The sequence below is a fragment of the Leucopleurus acutus genome (assembly GCF_964270905.1).
Source record: "Leucopleurus acutus genome assembly, chromosome: 5".
NCBI classification, from domain to species: domain Eukaryota; kingdom Metazoa; phylum Chordata; class Mammalia; order Artiodactyla; family Delphinidae; genus Leucopleurus; species Leucopleurus acutus.
Genome location: NC_139147.1, coordinates 20249966 through 20276989, shown reverse-complemented (window position 1 = coordinate 20276989; position 27024 = coordinate 20249966). Strand labels below are relative to the sequence as shown.

The 27024-nt window shown below is 35.3% G+C and overlaps 1 pseudogene across 1 annotated transcript; it reads right to left on the bottom strand.

Annotated features, from left to right (window-relative positions):
• Positions 1 to 1061: 1061 nt before the first annotated feature.
• Positions 1062 to 26782, bottom strand: LOC309962567 (large ribosomal subunit protein uL1m-like; annotated as a pseudogene). The gene is made up of 2 exons: positions 26762 to 26782; positions 1062 to 1881 (listed from the first exon to the last, which is right to left on the bottom strand). The product of its transcript is annotated as a large ribosomal subunit protein uL1m-like (transcript).
• Positions 26783 to 27024: the final 242 nt, after the last annotated feature.

Sequence of the window (27024 nt, the reverse complement as noted above, 5' to 3'; positions counted from 1 at the left end):
GAGATAGGGCTTCTAAGAGGTATATAAGGTTAAATGAGATTGCAAGGGCAGGGTCCTATTCTAATATGGTTGGTAGTCTTATAAGAAGAGAAAGAGAGAGATATCTTTTTCTTTCTTCTAGCAAACACCTAGAAAGTGGCCACCTGAAAGCCAGAAAGAGTGCTTTCACCAGAACCCAGTCATGCTGACGCCCTGATATCAGATTACCAGCCTCCAAAACTGTTAGAAAATAAATTTCTGTCATTTAAGCTACCTAGTCTATGGTATTTTGTTATGGCAGCCAGAGCAGACTAAGATGCAAGATATTAACAAAACATTTTTACTTTATCAGCTGTGGTGCAGAGACATATAAAATGAAGATACTGTTTCTAAAAAGGATGTAGTTTAAATTCCAATACAAATAGAATATACCAAATGACAAGTGATGCTAAAATTTCTCAGAAATATGTGATGTTAACAATAAAAAGCTGTGTTGAAACCTACTGACTCCTAGAACTTATTTGGGGACAAATTAATCCATTTCCTCAAAATTATTTGCTGGGGACTAAAAATGACAAGGCAAAATCACTGCTTGCCAAACATTGATAATATAAGTGTGAAATGTTATGCATGCTAAATTATACACAAAGGTTCATGGTGACCTGTGAGAGTAGGACAAAGTCTGAGCTGGGCAGTTGTTGGAGGGATTACGTTGTTATGTTGCAGGACATAGTTTATAGATTCTCAATAAAAAATGGGAATTAAAATTTAAATACATATGGATTCCCCAGGGGCTGCATGTATTGTATAATGATTTTTCTCACAATTTCAAAACATCAACAAAATAAGTGTTGACATTTGGGTCCTTTTCAATATCCTGACTTCTTTTCATTAAGGTTTGGACACAGAAATTTTTATTTTCTTATTTTTGCAATTATAAGACTTCCTTTTTTGGTGTTAAAATTCACTTTCAACTGTGCACAGCAAGAAATAACAAGGCACCAAATATAGAAATTTCATAGTTTTATTATTTTCTCTCTTGCTCCTTAATCTACTGAAAGTAATTTCATAAACCAACACTTCTAGGCAACATTTATTTTTCTTTCGTTGATTTTTGCTTGTTTAGACATCAAAGACTCCATCTTTAGTAAAAGTCTTCACTTGGACTATGAAGTAAAGCATGCACCACAGAGGATCCGCAACTCAGAGGTCTGTCCTACAAACTTCACTGATAATTGTTTGCACACTGCCGCTATCTGGTCATTTGATCCAATGTTGCTATTATGGTCTCCGGAAAGTTCTCTCTTTCTTCATCTACCTTAATTTTATGCCCATTTTTAAGTAACTCAAATTTGGGGGATGTAATGGCCAATGGAATTTTGAATAAGCTTGGAAAATCTTTTTTTTCAGTTTCTTCTTTAATGGAATAGTCTCAGGCATTCCTTCAGGAACAGCCACTTAAAAATCTGCATGAATTTTATAATTCAAAATCTTTTGAATCAGATTAGTTCCTTCTGCAAATGCAGCTGCATTTTCTTCTGCTATTTTAATCTTTGATGCATTCCTTGTAAATATAGCAACTTTATTGGTTTCTGAAACCAATGGATATGGAAAACAAAGAACACTGGCAAATGACTCCACTTTTTTCTTTTCCTCATGTACTGTATCCAGTGTCAAATCAAGATAAACACCTTGCTTTGGATTAATAGAGTCCAGAATTTGAAATTTCTTAAGTAAGTGAATAGCTTTATTAACCTTGTATATTTGCTGTGGGTACAAGTGTTTTAAATGCATACACTCAGGATTTATTTTCATATAGTGGTATGACTTTTTTTTTAACTCATCTTTTCTTTTTTTTCAATCTGATGCTTTTCCTTTGGCACCATTTTTATGTTTTTTAACCTTTAAAAAAATTTGCAGACTTTATAGCAGCAACGCAAGGTCTGTTGAGCATGTGAATGTTTACAGGACAAGAATAAAGAGATAACTGATAAACCATCTTTGAAAAGACTATGGCTTTGATGATGTATCAAGATTCTGCTGAGGTGTCATAAGGATATCATCATGTTGACCATTTTGAATTATGTTGACCTATAACCTTTTTATTTTCAAATTTGCCAAGGCAAAGATCACTTTATTATGCATTCTAATTTTAACTTTTAGAGTTTTTTACTATTATTATGGGGATATTGCTATATGAAAAACTCCAGGTTAAAAACAATTTATGTTCTTCTCTTTATATTGATGAAATAGAATGAGAATGTGGCTGATTTGATGAATTTTACATAACTTGACCATTCCAATAATTCCTATCAGAAATGACACCACTTTTCTCAGTTCTCTAGCCATCCTTAGAAGCACATCTTTAAGAAGATTTTGAGGCTAAAAAAAGTATGGCTAATATTAGTTACTCTGCTACTGTTCTCTCTATCAGCAACACTATGTAGACATCTAAACTCTACAAGATAACAGAAAAATAATTGGACTTCTTTCTCACATTGCCATGGAATGGTGCTTTCTTTTATTTTATATGTTACATTTGCTACTGTAATTTTTCTTGAACTTCATATTCTGTGAGTTTGATATGGTACATTTTAATAAGCAAGGAATAGACTAGTGTTATGCCAAGAGGATGGTGAGAGTGGAGTGCACTGAAAGGGGACATAACATTTAATTGGATACTATGTATTATTGGAAAGTAATCTGGTACCTGACCTGTTTAAAATTCAAATATATATATATATATATATATATATATATATATATATATATATACACACACATATATATATATATATATATTCAAATTTGTTGTTTTGGTGAAGCATGAAACCATAGCGCTGTTTCTCAGGGGGGGAATTATATATGTACACACACACACACACACACACACACACACACACACACACACACACTCTTTAAAGGATTTATTGGTTTCATTCAACACTAAAATTAAAGTTTCCTTCTTTTCTCCTAATTTTATTTGAGAAATGGCCCCCAAATCCCTAAGTTAATCTTTTCTACTCTTTTAACTTACAATGGATTTATAATGATCAGCTCACAGAAGGTTTTTCTCTTTGTTACCTCATATGAACAATTAAATTCTTCTTGGTTGCCCCAAATCCGTTTCACATTTTGACTTTTGCACATATATATTAAAAATCATTTTGCTTCCTATAAATATATTTTATTTTTTTTTCTTTCGCTTTTCTATGTTATATACCATTGTCTCCATTTAAGTGTAGAATTTAAATTCATTGTCCATAATAACACTGATTCTGGTCATATCAGTGGAACTTCCCACCATAATAACAAGAAACCAATGAGCAAGAATTCTATGTAGTATCTCTAAGCACAATTAACTGACTTAATAGCATACCAGGAATGCAAAATCATTTAAATTCTTAAGATCTGGTAATTTGTCTTTTCCCCATTAAGCTTAGTGCATTTTGGTGTTTGATGATTAGAATGAGGAGGGGAATACACACTGTAATGGTTAAGGCCACAAATAAACCTGCACTCCAGTCATTAATATCAAGCCATTGGTGACTAAGCATTCAGCACATACATAATTATTACTGTCAGCTGAAAGGGTAGAGAAGGTCCCCAGAGGTGCCTCTTTATATGGTTTTCAGAGCACTAGAAATGCCTTAACATATAAAACAACTTTTCCTCTAGACGGAAAAATCTCTTAAATCCACCTATCAGATTTATAGTCTGCATGTCATTAAGCCTGTTTCTAATACTGTTTTAGAGGTTTTTGTGAGGTGTATTGGCTTGAAAACTTAAGAAAAAAAAAATCACTTTATCCAAGGAGATTATTTTACTTTCCTTGGTCCAGTTAAGGAACGTATGATTTCATAGACAGGTATTTTTCTTATTCTAACCCAAGGGTTAGAATTCTCCATTTTATTTTATAAATAAGGGAACTCTCAATGAGAAAGCTACTTTCTCCATAGTAGAAGTGCTCCCCAAACAAAATAGATCATCCTCTATTATTCGCTTTTTTTTTTTAAATTTTTATTTATTTATTTTTTTAACATCTTTATTAGGGTATGATTGCTTTACAGTGGTGTGTTAGTTTCTGCTTTATAACAAAGTTAATCAGTTATACATATACATATGTTCCCATATCTCTTCCCTGTTGCATCTCCCTCCCTTCCACCCTCCTTATCCCACCTCTCCAGGAGGTCACAAAGCACCCAGCTGATTGTCCTGTGCTATGCGGCTGCTTCCCACTAGCTATCTACCTTATGATTGGTAGTGTATATATGTCCATGCCTCTCTCTTGCTTTGTCACAGCTCACCCTTCCCTCTCCCTGTATCCTCAAGTCCATTCTCTAGTAGGTCTGTGTCTTTATTCCTGTCTTACCCCTAGGTTCCTCATGACATTTTTATTTTTCTTAAATTCCATACATATGTGTTAGCATATGGTATTTGTCTTTCTCTTTCTGACTTACTTCACTCTGTATGATAGACTCTAGGTCTATCCACCTCACTACAATTGCTCAATTTCGTTTCTTTTTATGGCTGAGTAATATTCCATTGTATATATGTGCCACATCTTCTTTATCCATTCATCCAATGATGGACACTTAGGTTGTTTCGATCTCCGGGCTATTGTAAATAGAGCTTCAATGAACATTTTGGTACATGACTCTTTTTGAATTCTGGTTTTCTCAGGGTATATGCCCACTAGTGGGACTGCTGGGTCATATGGTAGTTCTATTTGTAGTTTTTTAAGGAACCTCCATACTGTTATCCATAGTGGCTGTACCAATTCACATTCCCACCAGCAGTGCAAGAGTGTTCCCTTTTCTCCACACCCTCTCCAGCATTTATTGTTTCTAGATTTTTTGATGATGGCCATTCTGACTAGTGTGAGATGATAGCTCATCGTAGTTTTGATTTACATTTCTCTAGTGATTAATGATGTTGAGCATTCTTTCATGTGTTTGTTGGCAGTCTGTATATCTTCTTGGGATAAATGTCTATTTAGGTCTTCTGCCCATTTTTGGATTGGGTTGTTTGTTTTTTTGATATTGAGCTGCATGAGCTGCTTGTAAATTTTGGAGATTAATCCTTTGCCAGTTGCTTCATTTGCAAATATTTTCTCCCATTCTGAGGGTTGTCTTTTGGTCTTGTTTATGGTTTCCTTTGCTGTGCAAAAGGTTTGAAGTTTCATTAGGTCCCATTTGTTTATTTTTGTTTTTATTTCCATTTCTCTAGGAGGTGGGTCAAAAAGGATCTTGCTGTGATTTATGTCATAGAGTGTTCTGCCTGTGTTTTCCTCTAGGTGTTTGATAGTTTGTGGCCTTACATTTAGGTCTTTACTCCATTTTGAGCTTTTTGTGTGTATGGTGTTAGGGAGTGATCTAATCTTTCTCAACATTTATAGTCAACATCTTGGACAATAGAATTTTGCTGTTTTTGTTGTTGTGGAAGCTGTCCTGTGTACTGTAGAATGTTTAGCAGTAGCCTTGACCTCTACCCACTAGATACCAGTAGCACCTTCATAGCCCCAGTGATGACAAGCAAGAATGGTTTCAGACATTCCCCATTGCCATTATTGTTGTATCTGCTAAAACTGCATCTTTGCTGTGCCAAATAGATTATCTTTTCTTCCCAATTCACATACTTTCCTTTAGAGCACTGATGTTCAAGGATTAGTTCTACTATGGTCTGAATGTTTGTCTCAAATTCACATGCTGAAATCCTAATGCCCAGTGTAATGACATTAGGAGGTGAAACTTCTGGAAAGTGATTAGGTCATGAGGACCCTGCCCTCATAAATGAGATTACAAAAGGCCTGAGGGAGCTCCCTAGACTTTTTACCACGTGAAAATACAACAAGAAATTTGCAACCTGGACAGGGGCCCTCCCCAGACCGTGCTGGAATCCTACTCTTGGAATTCCAGTCTCCAGAACTGGGAGAAATAAATTTCTGCTGTTTATAAGATTCCCAGTCTGTGATATTATGTTATAGCAGCCTGGATGGACTAAGCCACATCCTTATCCCTGTAAATAATATTTAAGTATTCATGAGAGTTATCCCTTTGATTTTTTTGGTGTGTGTGTTTTTTTTGGGGGGGGGTTGTGTTGTTTTCTTTGTTTACATTTTTTTTTTAGCTTAGTTTTCTTTTGAGGTTGGTGTAGAAGAAGTAGAGGAGAAGAAGGAAAAAAAAGTGTAGATAATGGAAACCCAAGAAATTCTCAGTGGCAAACTCCACTCCATGTTTGATTCAATTGTCAAAATGTTCATAGAGACTAAAAGCAATTAGTTTGAATGACTAGAACATTGTCAAAGGAGACAGTAAGTTTAAAAAACTGTTAAACCTCTGAGCATATTTTTAAAAAATGCAGAAAAATAGTCCCATTAACTCTGCTTTGTTATGCATTAAACACATAAGAAGAAAAATGGGTAAACCAAGCATAGGCCCAGAGAAAGTGGTCTGGTTATAGAAATAAACCAGCAATTCTTGTCAATTCAATTTTCTGTCTTCAAATTTATGCTGTTATATTTTAGTTAGCATCACTTCCATACATTCAGCTGCCATTTATTTCTTACTGAAACAATTGAATAGCCTTGGGCATTTATTAGGGATTAGACAAGAAAATAGAACTCCTATTTGTTGTAGTATGAAAGGCTTTAATAGAGGAAAAGAGAGGGACACACAGTCATTAGTGAAGCAAGGATCCTACAGACAAAAAGATGTTTTTAGATTGTAGCACTGAAGGGATGAGCCTTAAAAACTCTACTAGATGGTGCTGGGAAACTGAGAAACTTCTGGGTATTTCCCACTGATGATCTCAGCATGCAACACTGACATGGATAACTTAAGATAAGTTATTTTTTTTTTAAATAGTAACAGAGAGAGAGAACAGGAGAGAGGTAAATAAATCGATACTGTAAGGATGTTTCATATGGAAGTTCATAAACTACTTCAATAATCAGGCTCACAGTTTCCTATGGTACAGAAGATGATAATATCAGATTATCCTATGCTCATCTTAGCTTCTAATTCACCAGAAAAATTCTCTGGGATTTGAGTTCCATCTCTGATACTACGGATGTTTCTTTCCTCCTGGTATAGGGAAGATTTCTTTCACATGGGAGTTTTGTCTTCTGTTTTCAGAAGGGAAAGGGGAGGTCAAAACATTCTTCTTTTATCTGCTGCTTTTCATGTACCTTTAGCTCAAAATAATCTTCATACCAAAGTAGCATTTCTGAGGGTGGCATACTCTGCTATCCTTCATTCCTGCCCCCCACTCCACTTTTGAAATTTCCCCAAGAAATTTTGCCATCCAGAAACAGAGTTGATAGATTGTTCCAAACCTCACTGAAACAGTCTTAGTCTTGAGAATAGGTCAGTTGAGTTAAACAGTAGTGTCTTATTTCAAGGGGCAGTGCTGTAAATGAAAGTAGGGTGAGGGTATCTAAATTAGTCCTTTTTATGGTGCTACCAATCAGGCATTTAATGAGGGCCATTTCTATGGAAACAAAAGAAAAAATTAAAATTCATGGTTGTAGAAAACTCAGTTTTTAGTTCACATGGCAGTCAGTCTAGAAAATTTTTAGATATTGGACTCTAAGCATCTTTCAGTGGTGGACTGAGGATAGTAGTGGCAATCTGATAAATTTCCTGGTTTACAGATCAAATGTCTGTCAATGCCATCTGGTATTCCAGTGAATTTTATGAGCGACCCATAAATAGTAGGCACTGAGGCTGTCCATACATGATCTGTTGTGGTGATTTTTCTAATGTTTATATCAAGTTATCCAGTTTTTGCTTGCAGGGTTTTGAAAGAAAGTTCTTAGTGATTTCAAATCAGATGTGTCAGGGAAAATTGTCTACTGGCCTTAGCAATGGTGAGGTTCCTTTGCATAGTTTTACAAGTGATGCATTGACTAAGGGGAGTCTTGAGGCAGAGAAAAAAAATATGGCAGGTGACAACTGGATCTGGGGGAATATGATTATAGTAGTTGCCATTTGGGAACTCATAAAAAAATTGGAGAGATGTCTGAATATTCCACATGAGCAGAAACTTATTGGGGGTGATGTAAAAGTGGCTGTCTGCTCATAGGAATACACACATTCAAGAAAGGGTATTGAGATGTCTTATTCAAACAAGTTCATACTGTAATAAAATGGTGGTAATTATTAAAGATAAAATAAGTTTTTAAAAATTTACTTGCAGAGAAAATTTAAAGCAACAGATAAAAATATTTAAGAATTATATGTGGATTTCATCCTCACATCTATTCTGTATATAATATACTTAAGATAATTTTTCTGTGGTTACATTTATACACACATATTTATATTAAAAATACACACAAGGATATGTGTATTTGTGTGTGTGTAATATATATATATATAATTTCATAATTGCAATACCCTCAGAAAAATGAAAACACAAATTTTGTGTGTATGTATACAATATTCACAGAGTCAAATATTTGAGTTGAATTGAGATATTACATCTAAGTGCATTAGCATTTTATATTTTCATTTCTTAATTGATTTTTATAAGAATCTCTAAAAATGAATAATGTTCCATATTATAACTGGATACAATTTAAAATTCAATTTATTTTACCATATTAAATTCTCTTTAGTATAAATATTTGATTCTTCTTGTGACTAGTACTAAATTTAACTTTAATGCAAAATGTTTTAAAATGAAATATATAGTATTACTTTTTTCATTGAGATTAACAGTATTATAAAGGTTTTGGAAAAATATAGTCATACCCTATTCACCCCAACAAAAATATCTCTTTCTCTAAATTATGAAATTTCAGAGCTTTAATGAAGCTTCAGCCTTTATCTCTTAATCAGCCTACTGTTAAGAGACCATCTCTTAACAGTAGTTTAGAGACCAATATTATTTTTAGTAGACAAAAAACAAGTTAATATTTTGTAATAATAAAATGAAAATAAATTACATTAAGAATTTTACTCAATCTTGGTTCCAACAAATTTCACTAGGAAACCTCTTCATTTTAATGACTTTCAGAAGTGCTTTTACATTATTTAGTTCTCTATCTTGTTTCATAACATTCAAAATGTTCATGAATGTACTCTTTAAAATAATTATTCTTGGGACTCCGTTGGTGGAACAGTGGTTAGGAATCCACATGCCAGTACAGGGGACATGGGTTCAAGCCCTGGTCCGGGAAGATCCCACATGCCACAGAGCAACTAAGCCTGTGTGCCACAACTACTGAGCCTGTGCTCTAGAGCCCACGAGCCACAACTACTGAGCCTGCAAGCCACAACTACTGAAGCCCGCACACCTAGAGCCTGTGCTCCACAACAAGAGAAGCCACTGCAATAAGAAGCCTGCGCACCGCAACAAAGAGTAGCCCCGGCTCGCCACAATTAAAGAAAGTCCACGCGCAGCAATGAAGATCCAGCGCAACCAAAAATAAATAAATAAAATTTTTAAAAAAGTATTCTTTGTCGTCAATATTTCTACTGAACACTAGTTTTTCAATGGATTTTTTAAAGTTATTGACAATGTCAGTAAGCCCAGTAGAATAATTATGTATATAAATTTAAAATCTTAGTTCCCACTCTGATGAATCTCTACTTATCTGAATAAGTAGAATAATTCTATGTAATGTTCTATAATTCTATTTATTTATTTTGGAGAAAAAGAATGAAACTTGTAATTTCTAAATGGTCACTTGGCATGAAGATAAGTGGTGATACATTTCAAAGTATTGTAAAATGAACTTTACAGCTCAGAATTTTTATAGTATGTTGTCAATTTTTTGAGGGTCTACTTTGAAAGAACATCAAAGGTATTCCCCCAAAATATATTTCCAGACAAGCAAATTTTTTCTATAACTGCTAAACAATATTTTTCTTAAAAAAATATTAAAGACATATATATATAGATAGATAGATAGATACATATATATAGAGAGACACATTATATGTAAGTCATACATGTAGTAATTTTATTGATTACATGCATTTTACTATTGGTCTAGACAATTTTTGACTTAACTTTTGGCTTTATCTTTATATAATGTATATTTATTATATATTACATATGAACACATGCATACATTTTTCTTTTGCTGTAATCCTGAAATACAATATCCTCTTAGCAAATGACGGAATGAATTGTTCAATGCCAGATTTTACATTAAATATCTAAAACAGTGGGGTTATAATTATATGTTATTCATAAACTGATAAAATCATATTTTAACACTTAAGGATATTGACAATGAGAAAGAACAATAACACCTATAGATATTCTAAATAATACTAGGGAAAATATAAAATTGAACTCATAAATTGCCGGGTTTGATTCCCATTAAGTTTATGTTCTGATGCCTGTGATATTTTCTACCATGTCCAAACTTCGAGAGACATTTTGAAAAACATAAACCAGTAGTATAATATCATTCATCTTAGACTGCTTAGATTGCTATGCAGATTAGACTTTTTAATATAGTATTTAAAACACTAATCCTAGTGTTTCATATGTAGTAAGATCTGCATTTATTTTAATACATAGATATGATTATATGCATTATGTATATGCCATATATTTGTACATAAATTCTCTATCTAAAGCCTAATAGAGGTAGTATAACTTGTATGTATGAAAAGACTGAACAAGTCATCCCATGTCTTTCATAGGCACATCAACATACACCGGCCTGCAATGTCTGTATGCTTTTTCCACTAAGGAACTGAAACAGTCTTCCAATCTTTCTTAGGAAGAGGAAGACAAAATGTTTATTTGTAATTATGTAAAGTACAATACTTGTTGATTACAATTAACTCAGGATAAATCAAGAGATAAAAAACCAAATTCATATTATTTTCATGTTTTACAGAATGTTTATGTTGTTGAATTTTCAGATAAAACAGACTTTTCTGTCTATCCAGGATATTCTGTCATGTATTTTCTATTTTATAGTGCATGTAAAAAAAGTATTAAAAAACTTATTTAGTATTTCCTTTGTCTCTAATTACAGAACTTTGAATGGCTTCAAGATTTTGATATACTAATAAGGTTATTACCCCTCTCCAGGTTCAAAATTTGCATAGGAGCCATGTGATAATGATGCACCTTTGCTGAAAGGATGAGGCAGGTGTGTTTTTCAGTAGGCCCTTAATGGTGAGTTTGGATTTTTCTCACCTGCCAAATCATGAAATTTTAGTAAAATTCATTAAACTAAAAAAAAAAAAGAGAGAGAGACTTTGACTTTTTTTTTCAATGATATGTGTTTATTAGCTTAATCACATCCCCTTTCTGTTAATGACCAAATACCCTAGGAAATAATTGCTTGTTGGTATCTATTCTCCAACTATGCTAAGATTTTTCATTTTACCATGTACTTCTTACTATAGTAATATAATAATAATATATTATTACCAATGATATTTCTTCTACTTTTAGATTGTCATGATTGTTTTGCCATGAATCACAACAGCTCAATCATGACCTTATTTTTTTTTCATTAGTTATTTTTCATAATGTATTAATCCTTGAAATAAAAATAAAATTGGGATCTCTGTAATCATATGTCAATTCCTCTTCTCCTCCTATTCCTTTGCCCCTCTGTTTCCATCTTGACTATCATATCCTTATCTAGTCAGTGTGACTTCAGATCCATTATGTGATCTTCACAACTGGGTCCTCAGAACTACAAAACACCGATGAGCTCTAATTAATGTCCCAGGTCCTTTTTATTAAATGAAACCTGATACGTTTTAACTTGTGGGTAAGTATATATTCTGACTTGGCCAGGTTGTCACATAAAGCAGTCTGCTCTGCTCAGTTACAAATGATGCTCAGTCTTTGTTCATTAAACTTGGGGATGGTTGTTGCATGCAAGAAGGCTCTGTATGTGTCTTCACTCTATAGGATGAGGTGATGGTAAAGATATTCTAAATTTCTTGAGCAGGAAGTGTAACTTCCTAACTAAAGACAGAGCTGGAAATATATCTCCTTGTGTGAAGTGTCATGACAATGTCTGTTAAACTTTAAAAAGTTCTCCCTGAAGCATTAGGTTTGGTCAGTATTGCCCATTAACTTCTTAGTCAATGTTATATGGGTGATGGTAGATGTGCATACATTACATATGTTGCAAATCTGTTAAATCCAACTTTACTATTCATTTTAAGATTTCCAAATATTCCTTGATTCTTGTAAAACAAAATGATAAATAGTATTTGCAACCAAAGAGCTTATGGAGGAAAGACATCATCAGCTTGTAGGATCTGTGTTAGTCATTGTTTCCTTCCTATTTACATATGGATGCAGTATACAAACACACATACAGGCACAGTTGCTTCTATGTAAAATAATCTTCTGTACTGCAGCAGTTGGAATAATAATATGACTGTTTGAATTGAAAACACATTTCAATTTATTGTTATTGATTTTTTTTTTTACTTATACATCAGGTAGGAAGGGACAAAATATTTTGTCAGTTCAATTTCTATAAAATTAGCTTCCTGAAAATCCCAAATGAGAGATTCTTTCAAAATTATTTAAAGTAATTGAATAATTATTGATTCACAGACACAGACACAATGATTGAAACAGACTGATGTAATGATGCTAGTTTCACACATAGGCAGTGGGAAAACCATTTAAAAAAACTTTTATATAAAGTAAATTATCTACAGGGATTAATGATTTTTTTCTTTCATTTGTTGTTTTCTTCCTTCCCCAAAAAACATGGTGTCATGTAGTTAGCTGGAAATTTCCATATAATGTCTATAAAGTCTAAGCCAAATTACATTTAGAAATAAAAACATATAGGGAAGAAACTGTCCAAGTTGACATGGAGAGCAATTCACTAAAGCACTAATTAAATTAACTGCAACACAGAAACATTGATGCTAGAAGAAGGAAGGGGAAAAGAGCATGTGTTCATGAAATCTGTTGCAGAGTTTTTGTCCTAATTTGAGAAAATAACTCACAAATATAAAACATAACACTTTCGAGCTTAGTGATAACTAACTTTATGGCCCCAGCACTTAATAGTTAAAATTTTCCAATAATGGCTGGAGGATAATAGGAATGATCAATAACAATCAAAGTTTTTTCTCTGGAGTTCCAAAAACTCCCCAGTTGTACAACACAAGTATAATATGACCACACTCATCTTTGCAATATAAAATTATATCTATTTGTTTGCCTCTATATCTCAGTATTTCCATAACTTATAGTACAGTTCATTTTGGTAAGGTTACTATTTTCTTGTGGAAACAAATCCTAGCATTTTATTTTTGGCCATCAGGTTAAAAAATAAGCAATACAGATGCAATATTTCTCACAGTGCTTTACTCTTTATAAGTTATAATTTTCACTATATGTTTGGGATAGTAAAAATGAAATTTTCATGAACTTTGTTTATCTTACCTTTCTTTTTCATTTGTACCCACACCTGGAAAAGGAAAGTTTTTTTTTTTCCCTTGAGGCAGACACTTGAATTACTAAAGAAATTAAATACCCAGCAAAACTAGTCTACACACACCCTCCATAGCTATAAAACAGAATTTGGAATAGAAATCTGTTGTTGCTGTTTTGTTTTGTGTTGCTTTTTGGTCTTCCAGGATTTTGCCTAAATCCTAAAGCAGAGAAGAAAGGAAACAAGTAACTCCCATATTATTTAAAAAAAAAAAACAGGGCTTCCCTGGTGGCGCAGTGATTGAGAGTCCACCTGCCGATGCAGGGGACACGGGTTCGTGTCCCGGTCCAGGAAGATCCCACACACCGTGGAGCGGCTGCGCCCGTGAGCCATGGCCGCTGATCCTGCACGTCCGGAGCTTGGGCTCCACAACGGGACAAGCCACAACAGTGAGAGGCCCGCGTACCACAAAAAAACAAAAACAAAAACAAAACAGAAAAACAAACAAACAAACAAAAAAACCCAGAACTACAATTAAGGTCTTATTAAGAAGTGACCACATTAGTCACTTATGTTTAGCCTTTACAAAAAGAAAGGTAAACGTTCATTACAATGGAAGATTTTGTGAAGAATCCTCCCATTTTTAGTCCTTGAGGAGACATGTTTGCAGATTTTTACAAGAAAATGGGAAAAGCATCTCTCTCTTTCCCTATCTGGAAGTTGCTGAGTTAAACACGACATGTGTTGTCTGTCGGTTATATGAACCCAGGCATTTAGCAGGGTACTCAAAAACTTTGGGAAACCATCATGAGTCTTCAGGAATTCAGGGAAAGTAGAGACTAGTGTCTACTTTTCACCTTCTTCTCCAAAGAGCTCATAACAAAGGATTCAAATTTGAGCCTATTCTCTGAGGGAGTCCTCTGACAGATCAGAGAACCTACAACCAAGTAAAGGACACTGTTACTTTTCTCTACCAATCCCTTTCCTTTCCTCAAGCCTTGAGTATCCAGAGTAGCAGGATAGGAAGGAGAGAGGGTAAACCAAAGATGAGCAGTGACCACATCTCCTTGATGACCTCCCCATACAGGTCATGGGCCAGGCTTAACCTAGAGGATGGAAGAAACTTAAAATTGAATACAAGATTAAAGCATCAGTTTAGATTGGACTGTCTTTCACATACCTGAAAATGACATTGAACTTAAGCTAAAAGGTACTAGAAAACTATGAAACCATGTAATGTGTGAGATCTATAGACAAGGGATGGAAAAGGGAATTCTGATAAAATATGTGTAAAGACCATGGAGGGAGACAAATGATTGAAGACATAATTATCAGATTGTCTGTTAGCACATTCCACACATTCAGTGAACAGACTCTGCCTATCAGTAATTATATTTCAGAAAACTCCTCTATTAAGAATACAGTGAAGTAAAGGATTTAATAATCATTCACTCATCATGTTTTCCTTGTTGTCAATAATATAATATTGTTTGGGAAAAATATTTCATAGAAAGTTTTCACATAGACACAAATATAGATGTGTACACTACTATTACAATATGTCTCAAGTATTACCTACAGAAATACTCTAAAAATACTAGATTAATCCAAACAACCTTTCACACTGTCACAGAAGGCACAGAGGGTCTTGAAAAACAAGTAATAGAAAACTAAATAACCAAAGACAATCATCATTACATCAAGGAAAGTCAGATGTAATAAGCTAACAAAAGAAGGTTTAATGCTCCCAAGAAGGTATCAGTATTTCTCAATGAAGCCAGGAGTCCTGATGAACACATGTCATGAAGGGTTGTTGAAGAGGGAAGATTATTAGAAAAGAAAAAATGGACAACAAAGTTTCTGATTCAGATTTGATGATATTCTATTATGGTTTACATTTTTATATTTATTTTATTGAATCTTATACGATCATAAAAATGCATGTAGAAAAAATAATCTGATGTACCTAATTAGACACATCTGATTAAAGTTCCTATGAAACAGAAATAGAGAGGAATTTCCTAAACCTGTTGAACAATAAAAATAATAAACCAAAAGCACAATAGACATTATACTCAGTGGTATGTTGCCTACTATTATGACTTCTATCCAACACTGAACCAGAGATAGTAACCAGTGCATTAATATCAGAAAGTTAAAGAATAGAACATATGCTTTGCAAAGAAGAAAATCAGACTGCCATATCCAAAGTTAATATACTAATATAGTTATATTAATTTATTATAATAAAAATGTTTATCAATGTTTTATATAAAATCAGTGTAAAAAAGTGCATATTATATATTAACAATGAATATTTAAAATGTCCTTTTAAAAATATTCCATTTAAAATATTGATAGAATGTGATGTATTTAGAAATAAATCTGAAGTTGTTTAAAATCTTTAAGGTGAAAATTATAAGACTTAAAAAAATGTATAATACATATTTCCAATAATAATGATAGCTACAAATTTAATGTCCAGAATATATAGCAATTATATTGCACTGAGATGAAAAATATCTGGAAAAAAAAGGCAAAACATATGAACTATACTTTTATTAGCAAGGAACCATATTGATTTTTAGGAAAATACAAATTAAAACCACAAAGATATAATTTTGCAATCTTCAGATTGACAAATGATAACAAGAAAAAGAGAAAGAAAGAGTGAGAAGAAAGAAGAGGAGGAGGAGGAGATAAAGAGGAGAAAAAAGGGGAAAAATGGTCATTAACCTGTATTTGTGAGCGTTCGGAGCTCTTATTTGGTACAACTTTTTAAAACTAGCATTACCTATTAAGGTAAACATAACTATACACTACTACCCAGAAACTTCTTTGTTAGGTATATGTCTTGAGAAACTCTTGCTCATTTACACAAAAATGCATTTTCATTCCCTGAAAATTGTTTGAATTTCTACATTGCACCAGGCACTGATCAAGATATTGAAGATGTAACAGTGAACAAAACAAAGTTCCCTGCATTCATGGAGCCTACATTCAAGTGGGAAGAGACAAATATTAAACCGAGTAAGTAAAATAATTCTGATGTTGATAAGAAAAATAAAGCAAAAAAGGGTACCTCAATAGTGGAAATTGATGAGACATTTTCTTTAGAAATGGCAGTTTGAGAAAAGATCTGAATGAGGTGAATGAGGCAGTTATGCATGTCTGTGAACCAGGATTCCAGGCAGAGGAAAGAGCATATGCAAAGTTGCTGGAACGTGATTGCCTAGAGAGCTGGAGGAACAGCATTTCAGAAATTCTTACAGCAGCTGATTTTCTTAAGAAAAGTGAAACAACTCTAACTTATATCAATAATAGAATGGATAAATCATGTTACATTTGTTCAAAAGAATGTTATATGGCAATTAAAATAAATTAATAAACATGATCATTCTTTTTTTATAAATTTATCTGTTTTATTTGTATATTTTTGGCTGTGTTGGGTCTTCGTTGATGCGTGTGGGCTTCCTCTAGTTGCGGCGAGCAGGGGCTACTCTTCATTGTAGTGTGCAGACTTCTCATTGTGGTGGCCTCTCTTGTTGCAGAGCATGGGCTCTAGGCACGAGGGCTTCAGTAGTTGTGGATCACAAGCTCTAGAGTGCAGGCTGTAGAGCACAGGCTCAGTAATTGTGGTACACAGGCCTAGCTGCTCTGCAGCATGTGGGATCTTCCTGGACCAGGGCTCGAACCTGTGTCCTCTGCCTTGGCAGGCGGATCCTTAACCACTGTACCACCAGGGAAGCCCTAAACCTGATAATTTTTAAAAAGGTATTAAGGAGTCTGATTCCATTTTTGACATTTGAGTGCTGACAGCTCCTCCCTCACCCTTCTTGACCAAATCTGAACAAATCAATAAAAAAGCCCAGGTTCTCCCTCCTTTGGTGCCAGTGGGAAGTTCAGATTTGTAATACTGTAATTTATAATAGGAAATATATATTTTGTCTTATGGCACACAGCTCCTAAAACCCTTGGAATCTCCAGTGGTGAGAATAATTAAGGTGTCTTTTGTTATGTTAATGAAATGACCTTGGAACCACAATTAAAGATTTTGGCTTGTTACCAGGAGAAACAATCATGTGATTAGAGGATTTGAACTTTTAATTTCATCCCCTTAACCTCCGGGGACAGAGGAGGGTCTGGAGTCTGAATCAACTGCCAGGGCTTATGATTCAATCAATCATGCTTATGTAATGAAGCCTCTGTAAAAACAGAAAAGAATGGGGTTCAAAGAGTTTCCAGGTCGGAAAAGCAGACTGCTTCCACATGCTACCATACCAGGCCCCAAATTCCATGAAGACAGAAGCTCCTCTGTTCAGGACCTCACCTTATATACCTCTTCATCTGGCTGTTGATTCACATCTTTTGATATCCTTTGTAATGAATCAGGAATCTAATGAGTAAACCATCTTCCTGAATTCTGTGAGGCACACTAGTAAGTGAATCAAACCAAAGGAGGGGGTGGTGGGGACCTCTGACTTACAGCTCATTGGTCAGAAGAAAGGTCACAAACTAAACTTGTGATGGGCTCTGAATGGGGGGGAGCTGTCTTGTGGGATTAAGCCCCCAATCTGTGGAATTTGATGCTATCTCTGGGCAGATAGTATCAGAATTGAGTTGAATTGTAGGGCCCCTAGATAGTGTCTGAGAATTTCTTGGTGGTGGTTGGGAGGGGAGCAGGGGGGACACAAATATTGAAAATGGTACTAGAACCTGCAAACCCCAGATCAGTCATGGAAACACTCATTTGCCTCATACAGGCAAATCCAGCCTTTAACCATAGTAACAGACAAAGCCAGTTCTCCCTCCTTGTTCTTTCAACATATTTCTGGACCCGTGTGTTAACTGCCTTACTCTTTCAGAAAACCTTATTTGAATATAAACCTTTTCAAACCTCTTAGTCCAAGTGTGGCATCTCAATATCTGTACTAGATTTTAGGTGGGAGATTCCATCTTGCCTCCATGTGACAACTACAAGATAATTGCCTCAGAAAGCCATGTATAGATGATCACCACCACTGGGAGTCTCTCTTACTTTGGTTTGCTAGCTGGCTGTATTTCCTGCTGTCTAGAGTATTTTATTTTTGAGTTGTTTTGCACTTTGAACTATGCTGCTTTGTGCTGAATTTACTTAGGTCCATCAAGCTTCCGTTACAGATGTAGCTTATCTAAATCAGAAGTCTTGGTGCTAGTTTCGTTTTGTTTTGTTTTGTTTTTGTGGTACGCGGGCCTCTCTGTTGTGGCCTCTCCCATTGTGGAGCACAGGCTCTGGACGCACAGGCTCAGCGGCCATGGCTCACGGGCCCAGCCACTCCACAGCATGTGGGATCTTCCCGGACCGGGGCATGAACACGTGTCCCCTGCATCGGCAGGCGGACTCTCAACCTCTGTGCCACCAGGGAAGCCCTTGATACTAGTTTTTGAGAACAGCATTAAAGGATTACGGCTCTCTTTACACTGACCCTGGGGCAAGTGCCTCAATGTGGATTTATTAATATCTCAGACTGAAACATTTCTTAATTCCATCATAAGCAGTGACTGAAACTAGGCTCCAGAGAAATACTCTATCCATGTGACTGTTGGATTGATGTCCCAGCCAGGTTAAGACTTCCATCCTGTAGAGCACACAGGAAGACTGACAACCCTGCAAGACCCACTGGGTGCCAACTCCTACGGAGGAAAGGTAGTCACTATGTGGTGTACTAATTTTTACATTTCTAAAAGCAGGTGGCTTGCTAAGACACTAAAATAAATAAATAAATTTAAAAAATGTCTTTTCTGTCAGTGTTACCTATTCCTCTTTTACCAGAAGATCATGATCCTTCTGGTTACAAGAAAGAAATCCAAGACACCATCCTGGCACAGCCAAAGTATGAATTCAAACTTGACTTAAGTCTAAGTCCCTAAACTCAGTAAAGCTACCACTACTATAGGAGAAGCTCTTAAATTTTATAATAATTACTTGAGATTCTCTGGAGGAGGAAAGATATACATATAAGCAGAGTGAAGAGGACTCATCTAAACCCCCTGCATTATATACAGAACTATTAAAAATATATATAAAGCAACTAGATGCAGGGTGAAGAAACAGAAAACTGAGTCATATGTCTGCAATTTTCTAATTTCGATGCGAGATTCAAAATTTACTAAAAGAATTTATATAAAAAGAAAAATAAAATGGCACTGATGGTTTTGCTGCCTCTAAAACATAGTTCACAAACATAGGTTGTGAATTAATTTTTTTTTTTTGTGGTACGCGGGCCTCCCACTGCTGCGGTCTCTCCCGTTGCGGAGCACAGGCTCCGGACGCGCAGGCTCAGCAGCCATGGTTCATGGGCCCAGCCGCTCCATGGCATGTGGGATCCTCCCGGACTGGAGCACGAACCCTCATCCCCTGCATCGGCAGGCGGGCTCTCAACCACTGCGCCACCAGAGAAGCCCGTGAATTAATTTTAAATTGTGTTGAAATTTACCAGGTTGCAAAACTTCATGGCCTTAATTAATATTAGGGCATAAATTATAGTTTATTCTGTGAATCTCAAAAATTTTAAAAATAAATAATTTCTTTATTTAGGCTGCATTGGGTCTTCATTACAGTGTGCCAGCTTCTGATTGTGGTGGCTTCTCTTGTTGCTCAGTAGGTGTGGCACACAGGCTTAGTTGCTCCGTGGCATGTGAGATCTTCCCAGACCAAGGATCGAACCCATGTCCCCTGCATTGGCAGGCAGATTCTTAACCACTGTGCCACCAGGGAAGTCCCTGAATCCCAATGGTTTTAAACAAAGTTTCCTCTTTAATCTGAGAGGAGTTACCAAAGGTAAAATAGAGGAAAACAGGTATACTCCACCTTAACCATGAGAACTCTTGTTTTGCCCAAATTCATCATAGTCATAAAATATTCTGTCATAGACAAAGGCACTCTGACTCACCAAGCAAAAAATTAAATCAAACAGTTATGAAGAGTAACTAAGTAGTAATAGATTACATTAAATTAAACTAGAATTAAGAATTACCTTAAAATTAAAGCAATTAGAGAAAGAAGCACAAAAAAAAAAAAAAAACAAAGTTAACAGAAGGTAAGAAATCATAAAGATCAGATCAGAAATAAATGAAAAAGAAAGGAAGGAAACAAGAGCAAAAATCAATAAAACTGAAAGCTCGTTCTTTGAGAAGATAAACAAAATTGATAAACCATTAGCCAGACTCATCAAGAAGAAAAGGGAGAAGACTCAAATCAATAGAATTAGAAATGAAAAAGGAGAAGTAACAATGACACAGTAGAAATGCAAAGGATCATGAGAGATTACTACAAGAAACTAAATGCCAATAAAATGGACAACCTGGAAGAAATGGACAAATTCTTAGAAAAACACAACCTTCTGAGACTGAACCAGGAAAACATAGAAAATATAAACAGACCAATCACAAGCACTGAAATTGAAACTGTGATTTAAAATCTTCCAACAAACAAAAGTCCAGGACCAGATGGCTTCACAGGCGAATTCTCTCAAACATTTAGAGAAAAGCTAACACCTATCTCTCTCAAAGTTTTCCAAAATATAGCAGAGGGAGGAACACTCCCAAACCCTATGAGGCCACCATTACCCTGATACCAAAACCAGACAAAGATGTCACAAAGAAAGAAAACTACAGGCCAATATCACTGATGAATGTAGATGCAAAAAATGCTCAACAAAATACTAGCAAACAGAACCCAACAGCACATTAAAAGGATCATATACCATGATTAAGTGGGGTTTATCCCAGGAAGGCAAGGGTTCTTAAAAATATGCAAATCAATCAATGTGATAAACCATATTAACAAATTGAAGGACAAAAAAATATGATAATATCAATAGATGCAGAAAAAGCTTTCAACAAAATTCAACACCCATTTATGATAAAAACCTTCCAGAAAGTAGGCATAGAGAGAACTTACCTCAACTTTACAAAGGCCATATATGACAAACCCACAGACAATATCATTCTCAATGGTGACAAATTGAAACCATTTCCACTAAGATAAGGAACAAGACAAGGTTGCCCACTCTCACCACTATTATTCAACATAGTTTTGGAAGTTTTGGCCACAGCATTCAGAAAAGAAAAAGAAATAAAAGGAGTCCAAATTGGAAAAGAAAAGTAAAACTGTCACTGTTTGCAGATGACATGATACTATACATAGAGAATCCTAAAGATGCTACCAGAAAACTACTAGAGCTAATCAGTGAATTTGGTAAAGTAGCAGGATACGAAATTAATGCTCAGAAATCTCTTGCATTCCTACACACTAATGATGAAATATCTGAAAGAGAAATTAAGGAAACACTTCCATTTACCATTGCAACCAAAAGAAAAAAAAAAAAAACAAACCTAGGAATAACCTAGCTAAGGAAACAAAAGACCTGTATGCAGAAAACTATAAGACACTGATGAAGAAATTAAAGATGATACAAAGAGATAGAGAGATATACACTGTTCTTGGATTGGAAGAATCAACATTGTGAAAATGATTATACTACCCAAAACCATCTACAGATTTAATGCAATCCCTATCAAACTACCAATGGCATTTTTCACAGGACTACAAGAAAAAAAATTCACAATTTGTATGAAAACACAAAAGACCCCGAATAGCAAAATCAATCTTGAGAACACAAAACGGAGGTGGAGGAATCAGGCTCCCTGACTTCAGACTATACTACAAAGCTACAATAATCAAGACAGTATGGTACTGGCACAAAAAACAGAAACATAGATCAATGGAAGAGGATAGAAAGCCTGGAGATAAACCCACGCACATATGGTCACCTTATCTTTGAAAAAGGAGGCAAGAATATACAGTGGAGAAAAGACAGCCTCTTAAATAAGTGGTGCTGGGAAAACTGGACAGCTACACATAGAAGAATGAAACTAGAACACTCCCTAACACCATATAGAAAAATAAACTCAAAATGGATTAAAGACCTAGATGTAAGGCCACACACCATAAAACTCTTAGAGGAAAGCATAGGCACAACACTCCATGACATAAATCAAAGCAAGATCCTTTTTCATCCACCTCCTAGGGAAATGGAAATAAAAACAAAAATAAACTAATGGGACCTAATGAAACTTCAAATCTTTTGCACAGCAAAGGAAACTATAAAATAGACAAAAAGACAGGCTTCAGAATGGGAGAAAATATTTGCAAATGAAGCAACTGAGAAAGGATTAATCTCCAAAATATATAAGCAGCTCATGCAGCTCAATATCAAAAAAAAAAAAAAAAAAAACACCCAATCCAAAAATGGGCAAAAGACCTAAACAGAGTATTCTCCAAAGAAGATATACAGATTGCCAACAAACACATGCAAGGATGCTCAACATCACTAATCATTACAGAAATGCAAATCAAAACTATAATGAAGTATCCCCTCACACTGGTCAGAATGTCCATCATCAAAAACTCTACAAACTATAAGTGCTGGAGAGGGTGTGGAGAAAAGGGAACACTCTTGCACTGTTGGTGGGAATGTAAATTGATACAGCCACTATGGAGAACAGTATGGAGGTTCCTCAGAAACCTAAAAATAGAGCTACCATATGACCCAGCACTCCCACAACTGGGCATATACCATGAGAAAACCATAATTCAAAAAGAGTCGTGTACCACAATGTTCATTGCAGCACTATTTACAATATCCAGGACATGGAAGCAACCTACATGTCCATCAACAGATGAATGGATAAAGAAGATGTGGCACATATATACAATGGAATATTACTCGCCATAAAATAAATGAAATGGAGTTATTTGTAGTGAGGTGGATGGACCTAGAGACTGTCATACAGAGTGAAGTAAGTGAGAAAGAGAAAAACAAATACTGTATGCTAACACATATATATGGAATCTAATAAAAAAAGACACTGTTCTGAAGAACCTAGGGGCAGGACTGGAATCAAGATGCAGACACACAGAATGGACTTGAGGGCACAGGGAGGGGGAAGGCTAAGCTGGGACAAATTGAGAGAGTGGCACGGACATATATACACTACCAAATGTAAAATAGATAGCTATTGGGAAGCAGCCGCATAGCTCAGGGAGATCAGCTCAGTGCTTTGTGACCATCTAGAGGGGTGGGATAGGGAGCATGGAAGGGAGATGCAAGAGGGATGAGATATGGGGATGTATGTATGCATATAGCTGATTCACTTTGTTATACAGGAGAAACTAACACACCATTTTAAAGCAGTTATACTTCAATAAAGATGTTAAAAAAAAAAAACAATTACTGACACCATTTAATCAGCAACTGGTGGATACCTTGCCATCATAGATTCAGCTATATTCCATTCAGGACCTATGCCTTTCAAGTATAGTGTGCCTTCACCTTCAAAAAGACATGGTACACCTTTAACTGTCAACCCATGGGGTGTAATAGCTGTTCCATCACACACAATATTTGCAGACAAAGGCTCAACTGCATCCAACTTTCTCCAGGAACACAGATATATCATCACAGCAGTAACATTTTTCTGTGAGTATGTTCATTTGACATACAAAGTCAGGACATCCAAATACTCACAAAGGAGCTCTAAAAAAGAACAGGCTACTGCCACACATAATGTACTGGTCCCCACTACTTCAATACATTTTGTGACATCATTTGGTCAGTTGATGAGACATTTCATCCTGACTTGTTAAGAAATGACTGCTGAACTGGCACCCACAGTATTAAAATGAACTCAATATCTTTTAGGGCTTCTGGGGTTTTAAAAGAAACATATTCCTTATTTAAAATTTTGCTAAAGCCCAGAAATGCCCTTATTCATAATTTGACCATCTTTGAATGGCCCTCCTTCCAACAAAAACTCTAGAGTCTGTCCAAATTACAATATAATAGATACTTCAAACAGTGCCCCCCCAGAGACTCTTTCACTCTACAGCATATAGGAAGTTCCTTGTATACCTCCTAGACTACTTGAGCCACCTATTATGGCCAGAAAATATCCATGGGCTTCCTAATGCAAGAAACTGCTCTTATTGGCTGCATGTTACCTGCCTTTAGGGCAATAATTGCTGGACATACACGTGGGTATTATTGAAATAGAAGTTTTCACAGGCACTAGACATGGAAATTTCTATATGCAGCTGTCCATTATAACTTAGGTCATGGAGGAAGCACTCCATAAACTTGGCCTCTTGCTAAATGAGAACAGTGTTAATAGGATAGAACCAACACTGAGCCCTTTAGTATATCTGCTATGCAAGAGGGATGGCCTGCCCATCCTTAGTCCCTTTTAGATGCCATGTTGCTGGATGAAGTCATTCTTCTACCAAATCTCTTGGCTACATGAGAGTCCTTTGGGATTAACTAACAGAACAGCAAAGGGAATTCATATAATTTATGAATGGTAGCACCACCATTACATGTGCTAGGGCCCTAAAAGGGGAGTTTCTCCCATCCTCTGATTAACCATGGTATTTCTGATTGAGAGCAAGACAGATGGGTCAGCACAATTGGCCAGACTTTGGACAGCCATTCTTAGTAATGGATGGCTTGAGCAACAACAGCCCCATCTGCACAATTTTACAGACTCTTAGACCATTTCCAATGGTATGGCCATCTGATCTGGCCAATAGCCAAAACAGCAATTCCTTATCCAGGGTTGCCCCATCTGGAATAAAGAACATTGGAAATATCTTATTTCACACATACCCAAAATATAAAGCACAATCATACATATCTCTGCCTACACTAAAGCCACAATACAAGGTTTCATCAAGACACCCCTTATCTGCTTTGGAGTTCAAGATATCATTGGTCATGACCAAGGCACACATTTGTTTTACTTTTCAACCTCTTATTTCTGGGCAACCTCAAAATAAAGACCAATTGCTTCCTCCTTCAGCACTGATAAGAGGTTCAAATCATGTAAGCTGCTGGTCTGAACAGGAAGTCTCACCCTGGCTCCACCCCAACCATAATAATAGCTAAAACCATTCCCTGCTCTTTGTGTCCTCAAGTCATTTTCAGACCTATTTATTCTCTTCAGAAAACCTCATTATGAGTAATAAAACTTTCAATATTGTCTTGGTGTGTGTGTGTATGTATGCATGTATATGTGTGTGTAGTACATATATATTATTTATATATAATATAAATATAATATATATTTTCTTATACATGGAAATATGTATATATATGGAAAAATATAAATAAAAGCAATTTAAGGTTAACATAAATTCAGAGGAGTGGCTATTTAGGCAATTGGGGTTGTATAAGAATATAGAATATATAGAAAATATATAGAGAACATATAGAAAATATTCAGTGGATTGGAAATGTTATATTTCTTAAGCTAGTTGGCAGGCGCATTGATAACCATTAATTTTTCTCAAACTCTTCTCATTAATTTTAATGTTTGCATTCAATTGTAGACTACAAATAGGTTAATATAATCAAAATTCTAGTCATAGGAATGATGAAAATGAAAACTGAAATTTGAAGCAAGGACAAATTTCATGCATTTGAAAGGAAATTGGAAAGGTTTAAAAATTTTGTAATTGTATATAATAAAAAGTATCCACAGCAATGCAGATAAGATAATGTCTAATGGATAATCGTCATCATTGGAATTTGAATTATTCATCTATTTATCACATGGCTATATTAACTTCAACACCAAAAATTTAAAAATTAAGGCAAACTAAATTATTTTCATGGGACTCAGGAAAATAATTTAATAAAACACTAAAAGTCTGCATTTTCATTTTGCTTAATACAGGTTACAAACTTTATGTACTATAAAATTATGATTGAATGTCACTGACATATTATGGTTGGAATGTCTTCAAGAATTGTATTTAAAGTCAGAGTTCATAGGTAAAATACTTGCTGTGTTAAATAAATTCTATGCCTCTCTGTTTCCCCATCCATAAAACAAGGATAATATAAACCTTTGTAAGAGGTTTCCTATAAGGAATGAAAGATAATAAAAGTGAAAGTGATTTTCACAGTGTCTGACTTACATAAGGCATTCAATAAAGTTTTGACATGATTTAAGAATGCTCTTAAAATAAGAAAATGTTTAAAATATATATGTGTGCTTCACTACTCCCTAATGAAACAGCATAGAAATGGTTCATGCCTCTTGAACGCTGACATAAACCTAGACTATTATTTAAGTGGCCACAGATTTAAGGGCAATCAGAAGGGGCAGCATGATGAGTTTGGTAAACCAGGAAGCAGTGAATATTCAGGGGCCAAAACATTAGAATTTCAGTATTCATGCTGTTCTCAGGAACACAAATTTGTTGATGGGAGTGGAAAGAGTGAAAAAGGATTGGTTGCTAGTTCTGAAGAAATTGTTAATCCAAATTACCATACTATTGCTATTTACCTTGAATTTATCCCATGTCATCTCCGATTTATGTTTGAACACACTACTCCTGTAACCGAGCAGGACCCCATGGGGCCTTCCTGGGACAGATGCCACTTTATATTTCCTGCTGCAGCTCCTCTCTGAAATACTGAGATAATAGTATCTGATACATATTTCCTGAGTTTTTCAGGTGCTAAAATCACCACCAAATGGAAGAAATTAACTACATGATGATCATGAACATGTAGCCCCCAGAACTTCTGGCACCTAAGATGTTAACC